This window comes from Dromiciops gliroides, chromosome 4 (genome assembly GCF_019393635.1).
Source record: "Dromiciops gliroides isolate mDroGli1 chromosome 4, mDroGli1.pri, whole genome shotgun sequence".
NCBI classification, from domain to species: Eukaryota; Metazoa; Chordata; class Mammalia; order Microbiotheria; family Microbiotheriidae; genus Dromiciops; species Dromiciops gliroides.
Window position 1 is genome coordinate 311806394 of NC_057864.1, and position 10612 is coordinate 311817005.

The 10612-nt window shown below is 36.2% G+C and overlaps 1 pseudogene; it reads right to left on the reverse strand.

The window, feature by feature from the left end:
- Positions 1-668: 668 nt before the first annotated feature.
- Positions 669-1151, reverse strand: LOC122726595 (annotated as a pseudogene).
- Between the last annotated feature and the right edge of the window lie 9461 nt (positions 1152-10612).

The window sequence follows — 10612 nt, forward strand, 5'->3', positions numbered from 1 at the left end:
GAGGCATGCATGTATATGTGTGTGTACTCAAGTATAAATTACTTGGGACTAGCGATCCTTTTTTGGGGGGGGCGGCAATGAGGGTTAACTGACTTTCCCAGGGTCACATAGCTATTAAGTGTCAAATCAAGTGTCTGAGGCCGGATTTGAACTCAGGTCCTCCTGAATCCAGGGCCGGCGCTTTATCCACTGCGCCGTCTAGCTCCCCTGCCTTCCCCAGCAATATTTTTTATATACTTTCATTTTGTGATAGTAATGGTGATATGTGCATGCTTTTATTGACATAAGGCTGTCTTAGAATATCTGGCCTTGGGGGGTGGCTAGGTGGCGCAGTGGATAAAGCACTGGCCCTGGATTCAGGAGTACCTGAGTTCAAATCCGGCCTCAGACACTTGACACTTACTAGCTGTGTGACCCTGGGCAAGTCACTTAACCCCCATTGCCCCGCAAAAAAAAAAAAAAAAAGAATATCTGGCCTTGACCAGCTAAAACCAGATCGAGCTAGTTTCTCTCCCTTAATTAGTTCTTTCACTTTAGTGCTAAGATATGCACATTGTGCCCATTTCATTGCTCTTTTCCGTTGTATTTTACATTTTGTGATTTTTAAAAGGATGAATATTCTTTTTTTTTCATAATCCAAGAATCTTTTTATCATATTTTTTAGTCATTTATGCCATGAATTCGTAGGGGATTGGTTCCAACAGCTCAGGTTCCTTGCCATTGGTCCTTACAAAGTGTGCTTCTCTGGGTGGAGAAGGCTGACATTTCAGTTGAATCCAGGTACCTTTTTCTTTGGCTTCCTTTTTCTTCTGGTCATTTTCTTTTACCCTCTCCAGGAAGCTATCTTTGCTCTTAGAATGCTTAATATGCTCAATACGCACATTAATTCTCTTGGCTAGAATCTTGCCCTTAACCTGTTTGTTTACAACAATGCCTACAGCATGTTGAGTAACATTATAGACCCGTCCAGTCTTGTCATGATAACATTTGTGGGGCATTCCTTGCTGAACTGTGCCCATACCCTTGATATCTACAATATCACCTTTCTTGTATATTCACATATATGTAGCCAAAGGGACAACATCATGTTTTCTAAAGGATCTAGAAAACATGTATCATGTCCCTCTCCTTTTTCTTTTTGTGTTTGTCATTTTGGCAACTCATTGGAATATGGTGGAAAGGAACAGGATGAATATTATTTCAAGGAAATATGCAAAAGTTGTAGCTCTAAGTAACTGTGTAACATTGGCAAGTCATCTCACATTTTGGGGCTTCATTTTCCTCATCAGTAAAATGAGATGGTTGGACAGGATGACTCCTCAGGTCCCTTTTAACTATAAATCCTTTATCCTTTTTTTTTTTTTTTGTGGGGCAGTTAAGTGACTTGCCCAGGGTCACACAGCTAGTAAGTGTTAAGTGTCTGAGGCCAGATTTGAACTCAGGTCCTCCTGAATCCTGAGCCAGTGCTTTATCCATTGCACCACCTAGCTACCCTTAAATCCTTTATCATTAATGGTGGAGCTAGGATTTAAACTCATGACCAGGGAGGCAGAGCCAAGATGGCAGAGTGAAACCAGGAAGCTGCCTAAGCTCTCCCAAATTTCTCTCAGAAACAACATTAAATTTAGCCTCTCAACAGATTCTGGAGCTTCAAAGCATGCAAAAAGACAGAGTGAAACCGTCTTCTGACATAAGATAACCTAGATTTTCAGGACAGGTCTGTCTCATCTGGGTAAAAGGGGAGCACAGTTCAGTGCAGAGGGCAAGCCAGCAAAAGGCTCTTAGTCACAGCATAGATCAGCAGCTAAGGACCCTCAGTCTTAGCTCAGCAAGCTAGAGGCACAGCAGGCCAGTTGTTTGGCTCCCAGTCCTAACACAGAAGGCAACATACCAGGTGGGATATCTATTACCCAATAGGCCCACCTAGGCTGGGCCACTCTAGTGCAGTGAGCAAGCTGCAAGCAGCTGAGGGCTTAGAACATAAAGCAAGTGACTGGGCCCCTGGCCCCCAGCAAAAGAAGCTTGGGACAGAGCACACTGTACCCCAGGAGCAGAACTCAGCTTTAAAAGGCACAAAAGAGGCTAAAATATGAATAAGAATCAGAAGAGAGCCCTCACCATAGAAAATTACTTGGAAGAGCTCAAAAAGGATTTTATAAAACAAATAAGAAAGGTAGAAGAAAAATTGGAAAAAGAAATAAGAGTTGTGCAAAAGAGAGTCAATAGCTTGGAACAAGAAAGACAAAAATTGACTGAGAAAAACAACTCATTAAAAAAATGCAATCAGCCAAATGGAAAAGGAGGTACAAAGGCTGATGGGGGAAAATAATTCCTTATGAATTAGAATGGGGCAGATGGAAGTTAATGACTCAATGAGACAACGGGAAGAAGTAAAGCAGAATCAAAAGAATATAAAAGTAGAAGAAAATGTAAACTACCTCTTCAGAAGAATAACAGACCTGGAAAATAGATCCAGGAGGGATAATCTAAGAATAATTGGACTACCTGAGGGCCATGATAAAAAAAAGAGCCTATGCAGCATATTTCATGACATTATCAAGGAGAACTGTCCCAATGTCTTAGAACCAGAGGAAAAAATAGTCATTGAAGGAAACCACCAATTACCTCCTGAAAGAGACCGCAGAAGGAAAACTCCAAGGAATATTGTAGCCAAATTCCAGAATTATCAAGTAAAGGAGAAAATACTGCAAGCAGCCAGAAAGAAACAGTTTAAATATAAAGGAACAACAATCAGGATTACACAGGACCTGGCAGTTTCAACATTAAAGGATCAAAGGGCCCAGAATATGATATTCCAGAGGGCAAAGGAACTGAGATTACAACCAACAATGTACTACTCAGCAAAATTAAGCATGATCTTTTAGCGGAAATGATAGGCATTCAATTAAATAGGGGACTTTAAAACTTTCCTAATGAAAAGACCAAAACTGAATAGAAAATTCAATTTACAAATATGACTCAAGAGAAGCATGAAAAAGATAAAAAGGGGAAAAAACCAAAACATGTTATTCAATAAGGTTAAAATGTTTACATCCCTACATGGGAAGAAGATACTTGTAAGTCTTGAACTGTATCTTCATTAAGGCAGATAGGAGGAGTACACACAGACAGAAGGTATTGGGTATAAGATGATTCTGATGAGATGATATTAACAAAAACACTTAAGGAATAACAAAAAGAATTACACTGGGAGAAGAGAAATGGAAATTGAATGGGATAAATCACATCACATGAAGCCGCACAAAAGACCTATTACAATAGAGGGAAAGAAAGGAGGGGGTGAACATTGTTTTGACCTTACTCTCATCTGATTTGGCTCAAAGAGAGAATAACATACACACTTAGTTGGGTATAGAATTTTATCTTACCTTATAGGGAAGTAAAAAGGGAAAGAAAAGGGTGGGGTACTGATAGAAGGGAGGGCAAAACTAAGGGGGAAAAATGAGGTGGGGCTGATAGAAGGGAGGGTAGACTGAGTGAGGTGGTGGCCAGAAACAAAACACTGGTAAGAAGGGACAGGGTGAAAGGAAAGAGAAAAGCATAAATAGGAGGGAAAAATAGGATGCACAGAAATACACAGTAATCATAACTCTGAATGTGAATGGATGCTCTCCCATAAAATGGAAGTGGATAGCAGAGTGGATTAAAAACCAGAATCCTACAATATGTTGTTTACAAGAAACACATTTGAAGCAGAGAGATAGACACAGAGTAAAGGTAAAAGGCTAGAGAAGAATATATTATGCTGTAGCTGAAGTAAAAAAAAGTTGGGGTAGCAATCCTTATCAGAAAAAAGAAAAGCAAAAATAGACCCAATTAAAAGAGATAAGGAAGGAAATTACATCTTGCTAAAAGGTACCATAGACAATGAAGTAATATCAATTCTAAACATATATGCACCAAGGAATACAGCATCCAAATTCATAGAGAAGTGAGTTATAGGAAGAAATAGAGAGCAAAACTATATTAGTGGGGGACCTCAACCTCCTCCTCTTAGAACTAGATAAATCTAACCACAAAACAAATAAGAGAGAAATTAAGGAGGTGAATAGAATTTTAGAAAAATTAAATATGATAGACCACTGGAGAAACTCAATGGGGACAGAAAAGAATATACCTTTTTCTCAGTGGTACATGGCACCTACACAAAATTTGATCATGCATTAGGGCATAAAAACCTCACAGTCAAATGCAGAAAGGCAGAAATAGTAAATGCATCATTTTCACATCATGATACAATAAAATTATGTGTAATAAAGGGCTATGGAAAGATAGACCAAAAATTAATTGGAAACTAAATAATCTCATCCTAAAGAATGAGTGGGTCAAACAATGAATGATCGAAACAATCTATAATTTCATCCAAAAGAATGACAATAACGAGACAACATACCAAAACTTATGAGATGTAGCCAAAACAGTTCTTAGGGGAAATTTTATATCTCTAAATGCCTACATGAATAAAATAGAGAAAGAGGAGATCAATGAATTGGCCATGCAACTAAAAAAGCTAGAAAAAGAACAAATTAAAAATATCAAATTAAATACCAAATTAGAAATTCTGAAAATTAAAGGAGAGATTAATAAAATTGAAAGTAAGAAAACTATAGAATTAAGAAATAAAACTAAGAGCTGGTTCTATGAAAAAAAAAAAAACCAATGAAATAGATTAACTTTTGGCTAATCTGATTTAAAAAAAAGAAAGGAGAAAACCAAATTAGTAGCATCAAAAATGAAAAGGCTGAACTTGCCACCAATGAAGAGGAAATTAAAACAATAATTAGGAGGTATTTTGATCAACTATAAGCCAATAAATTTGAAAATCTAAATGAAATGGATGAATATTTACAAAAATATAAACTGCCCAGGTTAACAGAAGAAGGAATAAAATCCTTAAAGAAGCCCATTAAAAAAAAATTTGAACAAGCTGTCAATGAACTCCCTAATAAAAAATCTCCAGTGCCAGATGGGTTTACAAGTGAATTCTACCAAACATTTAAAGAACAATTAATTCCAATACTATACAAACTATTTAGGAAAATAAGTGAAGAAGGAATTCTACCAAATTCATTTTATGAGACAAATATGGTGCTGTTACCTAAACCAGGAAGAGCAAAAATGGAGAAAGAAAATTATAAACCAATTTCCCTAATGAATATTGATGCAAAAATTGAAATAGAATATTAGCAAAGAGATTACAGCAATTTATCACCAGGATAATATACTATGACTAGGTGTGATTTATACCAGGAATGCAGGGCTGGTTCAAGATTAGGAAGACTATCAAAATAATCAACCATATCAATAACAAAACTAACCAAAATCATATGATTATCTCAATAGATGTAGAGAAAGTTTCTGACAAAATACAGCACTCATTCCTATTAAAACAATAGAGAGGGGCAGCTAGGTGGCACAGTGGATAGAGCACTGGCCCTGGATTCAGGAGGACCTGAGTTCAAATCTGGCCTCAGACCCTTGACACTTACTAGCTGTGTGACTCTGGGCAAGTCACTTAACCCCAATTGCCTCATCAAAACCAAAACAAACAACCAAACAAACAACAACAACAACAAAACCCAACAGAGAACACATAGGCATAAATGGAGCTTTCCTTAAAATGATAAGCAGTGTCTACCTAAAATTATCAGCAAGCATTATATGTAATGGGGATGTTAGAAGCCTTCCCAATAATATCAGGGGTGAAACAAGGATGTCCATTATCACTGCTACTATTCAATATTGTACTAGAAATGTTAGCCTTGGCAAAAAGAGAAGAAAAATAAATTGAAAGAATTAGAGTGGGCAAAGAAGAAACAAAACTATCACTCTTTGCAGATGATATGATGACATACTTAGAGAATCCTAAAGAATCAAGTAAAAAACTTCTTGAAAAAATTAACAACTTTAGCAAAGTTGCAGGATAAAAAATAAACCCACATACATCACAGCATTTCTATATATGACCAACAAAATCTAATAGCAAGAGATAGAAAGAGAAATTCCATTTAAAATAACTGTAGGGGGCAGCTAGGTGGAGCAGTGGATAAAGCACTGGCCCTGGATTCTGGAGGACCCGAATTCAAATCCGACCTCAGATGCTTGACACTTAGTAGCTGTGTGATCCTGGGCAAGTCACTTAACCCTCATTGTCCTGCCAAAAAAAAAAATTGTAGACAATGTAAAATATTTGGTAGTCAACCTGCCAAGGCAAACCCAGGAACTATATGAACTTAATTACAAAACACTTCACTGAAATTAAATCAGAACCAAACAAATGGAAAAACATCAATTGCTCATGGGTAGGCCATGCTAATATAGTAAAAATGACAATTCCATCTAACTTAATTTACTTGTTCAGTGTCATACCAATCAAAATATCAAAAATTATTTCATAGAGCTAGAAAAGTTATTAACAAAGTTCATCTGGAAGAACAAAAGATCAAGAATATAAAGGGAATTAATGAAAAAAAAATGCAATGGAAGGTGGCCTAGCTATGCCAGATCTAAAACTATATTATAAAGCAGCAACCATCTAAACTATTTGGTACTGGCCAAGAAATAGAGTGGTCCATCAGTGGAATAGGTTAGGCACACAAAACACAGCAGTAAATGAATATAATAATTTCCTGTTTGATAAACCCAAAGACTCTAGCCTCCAGGATAAGAACTCACTATTTGACAAAAACTGCTGGGAAAACTGGAAAATAGTATGGCTGAAACTAGGCATAGACCAACATCTTACACCTTATACTAAAATAAGGCCAAAATGGATACATGATTTAGACATAAAGGGTGATACTAAAGACAAATTTGAAAAGGAAGGAATAATTTACTTGTCAGATCTATGGAGAGGGGAAGAATTTATGACCAAAGATGACATAGAGAACATTACGAAATGCAGAGAGGATCATTTTGACTACATTAAATTAAAAAGTTTTTTCACAAACAAAACCAATGCAAACAAGATTAGAAGGAAAGCAGAAAGCTGGGAAACAATGTTTACAGGCAGTGTTTCTGATAAAGGCCTCATATCTAAACTATATAGAGAACTGAATCAAATATATAAGAATACAAGTCATTCCGTAATTGAGAAATGGTCAAAGGAGATGAATAGGCAGTTTTCAGATGACAAAATTAAAGCTATCTATAGCCATATGAAAAAATGTTCTCAATTACTACTGATTAGAGAAATGCAAATTAAAACTACTCTGAGGTTCCACCTCACACCTATCCAATTGACTAATATGACAAAAAAAGAAAAAAAATAAATGTTAGAGAAGATTTGGGAAAATTGGATAATGAATGCACTGTTGGTGGAGCTGTGAATTGATCCAACCATTCTGGAGAACAATTTGGAACCATGCTCAAAGGCTTTAAAACTGTGCATGCCCTTTGATCCAGCAATACCATTGCTAGGTCTATATCCCAAAGAGATCATAAAAAAGGAAAGAGGACTCACATGTACAAAAATATTTATAGCTGCTTTTTTCGCTGTGGCAAAGAATTGGAAATTGAGGGGATGCCTATCAATTGGGAAATTGCTAAACAAGTTGTGGTATAAGGATGTAAAGAAATACTATTATGCAGTAAGAAATGATAAATAGAGGCTTTCAGAAAAACCTGGAAAGACTTACATGAATTGTTGCTGAGTGAAATAAGTAGGACCAAGAGAACATTGTACACAATATCAACAACACTGTGTAATGATCAACTGTGATACATTTAACTCTTTTCAGCAATACAATGATCCAAGACAGTGCCAAAAGACTTATGATGAAAAATGCTCTCCACATTCAGAAAAAGAACTATGGAATCTGAATGCAGATTGAAGCATACTATTTTCACTTTTGTTGTTGCTTTTTTTGATCATTGTTGTTTATTCTTTCTTCTGTTTTTTTCCCCCCTTTTGTTCTGATTCTTCTCTTACAACATGACTAATGTGGAAATGTGCTTAACACGATTGTAATGTATAACCTATATCAGATTGCTTCTTGGCTTGGGGAACGGGGAGGGAAGGCAGAGTAGGAGAAACATCTGGAACTCAAAAAAAATCTTTATGTGTAATTGGAAAATTAAAAAAAATTATATATATATACATATACATACATACACACACACATATATGTATAATAAACTCATGACCTTTGCTTCTAGATACAATGCTCTTTTTATTATTGCATCAGATTTACTTTTGAGGAGGAAGGAAAACATAGAAGATGGCCCCAAATAGTCCTCATTAAATAGGAAGCATATGAGGAAACATGGAAAAATCTATGTGAAGTGATGGAAAGTGAAAAGCAGCAGAATCAAAAGTGTAGACAAATTAACTATAACTAAATTAGGAAAGAAAAAGAAGGAAAAAGCCAAAGGTGAAAATGGGAGCTTTGGAGAAAGGTGCCTATTACATTTTATTGTTTGTCATTTGGAAGGAGGAAAAAGTCAAATATAGTGTTAAAGAATTATTAAAAGGTTATCCCATTGAACATAATTCTTTTTCCACAAATAATATTGTTTGTAATTTTATACAATATTTTATTCTGGGGCAAAAGGTATTTTTTTTCTTTTTCAATATAGTCTAGCCTTTTCTTTCATTTCTAATAGTGCATGATTAATATTTCATGATTCAAATTATCCTTCCTCAATAAGCTTGTTAAGGTAAACTTCTTTCTGGTTCCTTAAAAGATCTTTCTTTGACATCAAAGTGCCAGAAATTGGTGAGTATGTCTCTTGAGAGTTAGTTGACAAGCATTTTGTAAATGTTTACTGTGTGACAGGCACTCTGCTAAGCACTGGGGATACAAATACAAGCAAAAAGAAAATTTCTGCCCTCAAGGAGCTTATATTCTTTTATTTTTTATTTTCTTTTATTTTTTTTTGGCAGGGCAATGAGGGTTAAGTGACTTGCCCAGGGTCACATAGCTAGTAAGTGCCAAGTGTCTGTGATGTTTAAAATCTAAATTGTGGTCACCTTAAATCAGAAGCTTCAGCTCCAGTCTAGCCTAGAGTTCCAGCCTGGTTGGGTTCTTCCTGAAGTCCTCCTCCACGAGCCTGCTTTAATCAGGAACACCCTCTCACAAGCTGTTTGTGGAAGCTTTTTTATACATCTGGAACAGAGGCGGTCCTTACACCCTGCTTCAAGGTGATTGGTTGGCGTCATCCAAATCCATTGTCTTTGAAGGTGTTCTTAAGTTGAGTTCACAGTCTAGTTTCTGAGAACAATACCTTCTTAAGGGATAGCCAGGTGTGATTACAATTCAATTAACTTGATACAATCCAATTAACTTGAAGTAGGCTTAATCAGCAGTCAATCACTCTCACTTGATTCAATCAGTATAGATTAATCTACAGGTGGGTCTTTGAGTATCTGCTAAAATCCCATTATTTCATCACATGTCTGAGGTTGGATTTGAACTCACATCCTCCTGAATCCAGGGCCAGTGCTTTATCCACTTCGCCACCTAGCTGCCCCTGTTGAATTGAATTGGAAAAAAACAATTCCTTAATAGGAGAAAAAGAAGGGATAAGACCTTTGCTTGGGATGGATAGGACAGTGATAACTGACAAAAGAGGGGCATGATGGTAAACCCTGCAGAATGAAGGATGGCTGGTTAGGCCCTTTCCTACAATAGAGGTTTTGAGGAGAACTCACCAATGGGAGAAGGGACCCGCTGAGAACGGAAATGGAAGCTGATTTATAGTGGCGAAATTCAGAGAATGTGCACTTTTGTTTGCCAGTACTTTCAGGCAATTTTCTTATATGATTTCCTGACATATGAAATTAAGGCTATTTATGTTTTTCTGGGAGGCTGATTCTCCTACTGTTTTCTTAACCTTTCTCTCCAAGATCAATTGCCTTGGTCTATAGATACAATTCAAATGTTCTTTCAGTTTTGCTCATTTTTGGTTATGCTCTGATATTTGTTGTTCCATTGCCATATTTTTTAAGTTGCACTTCTTTCGCTTTCTTTTTTAGTGTTCAGTGCTTTATTAAGCTTTATGCTCTCTGCTCCCAATCATTAATTCTGTTTTTTGTCATTTTAAATTCTTTAAGAGTTCTGATTTTCTTCCTTATATCTTCCTTTTTCTTAGTTCCTCAATCACTTCATTCAGGGGTTTATGCAATAATTCTATTCTTATTTTTAAGTTTTTATTATTTTTTATTAAGGCCTCTCTTTTTGGGTTTATTCATTTACTCAGTATTTTTGCTGGTTTTTCTTATAAGGATTTCTTTTTTTTTTCCCTCTCTTCTTTTCTTTCTTTCCTTTAAATTTTTTTTTTGTGTGTGTGGTTGTTCTTTTTCCTGAGGTAATGAAGGCAAGCAAGAGCAGTTGGGCTTATTTATGATTCAACCTTCTCATTAGAAGTTTAGTTAGCTTTTTAAGGTTAACAAATTTCTATTTTAGAGTCGACTGGTTTGGTTGGAATTTCGAGTATACGAAATGAATAAAGATCCTCCCAAATTCCACTGGTCAAGCAGGCAGAAGCCAACTCAATTTCTATCTAGCAGTAACATGGGACTGACCTATATGAACATTCAGAAAAATAAGTTGTTAATTCTGATCGACCTGTGCTTTGGCCTGGCATGAGA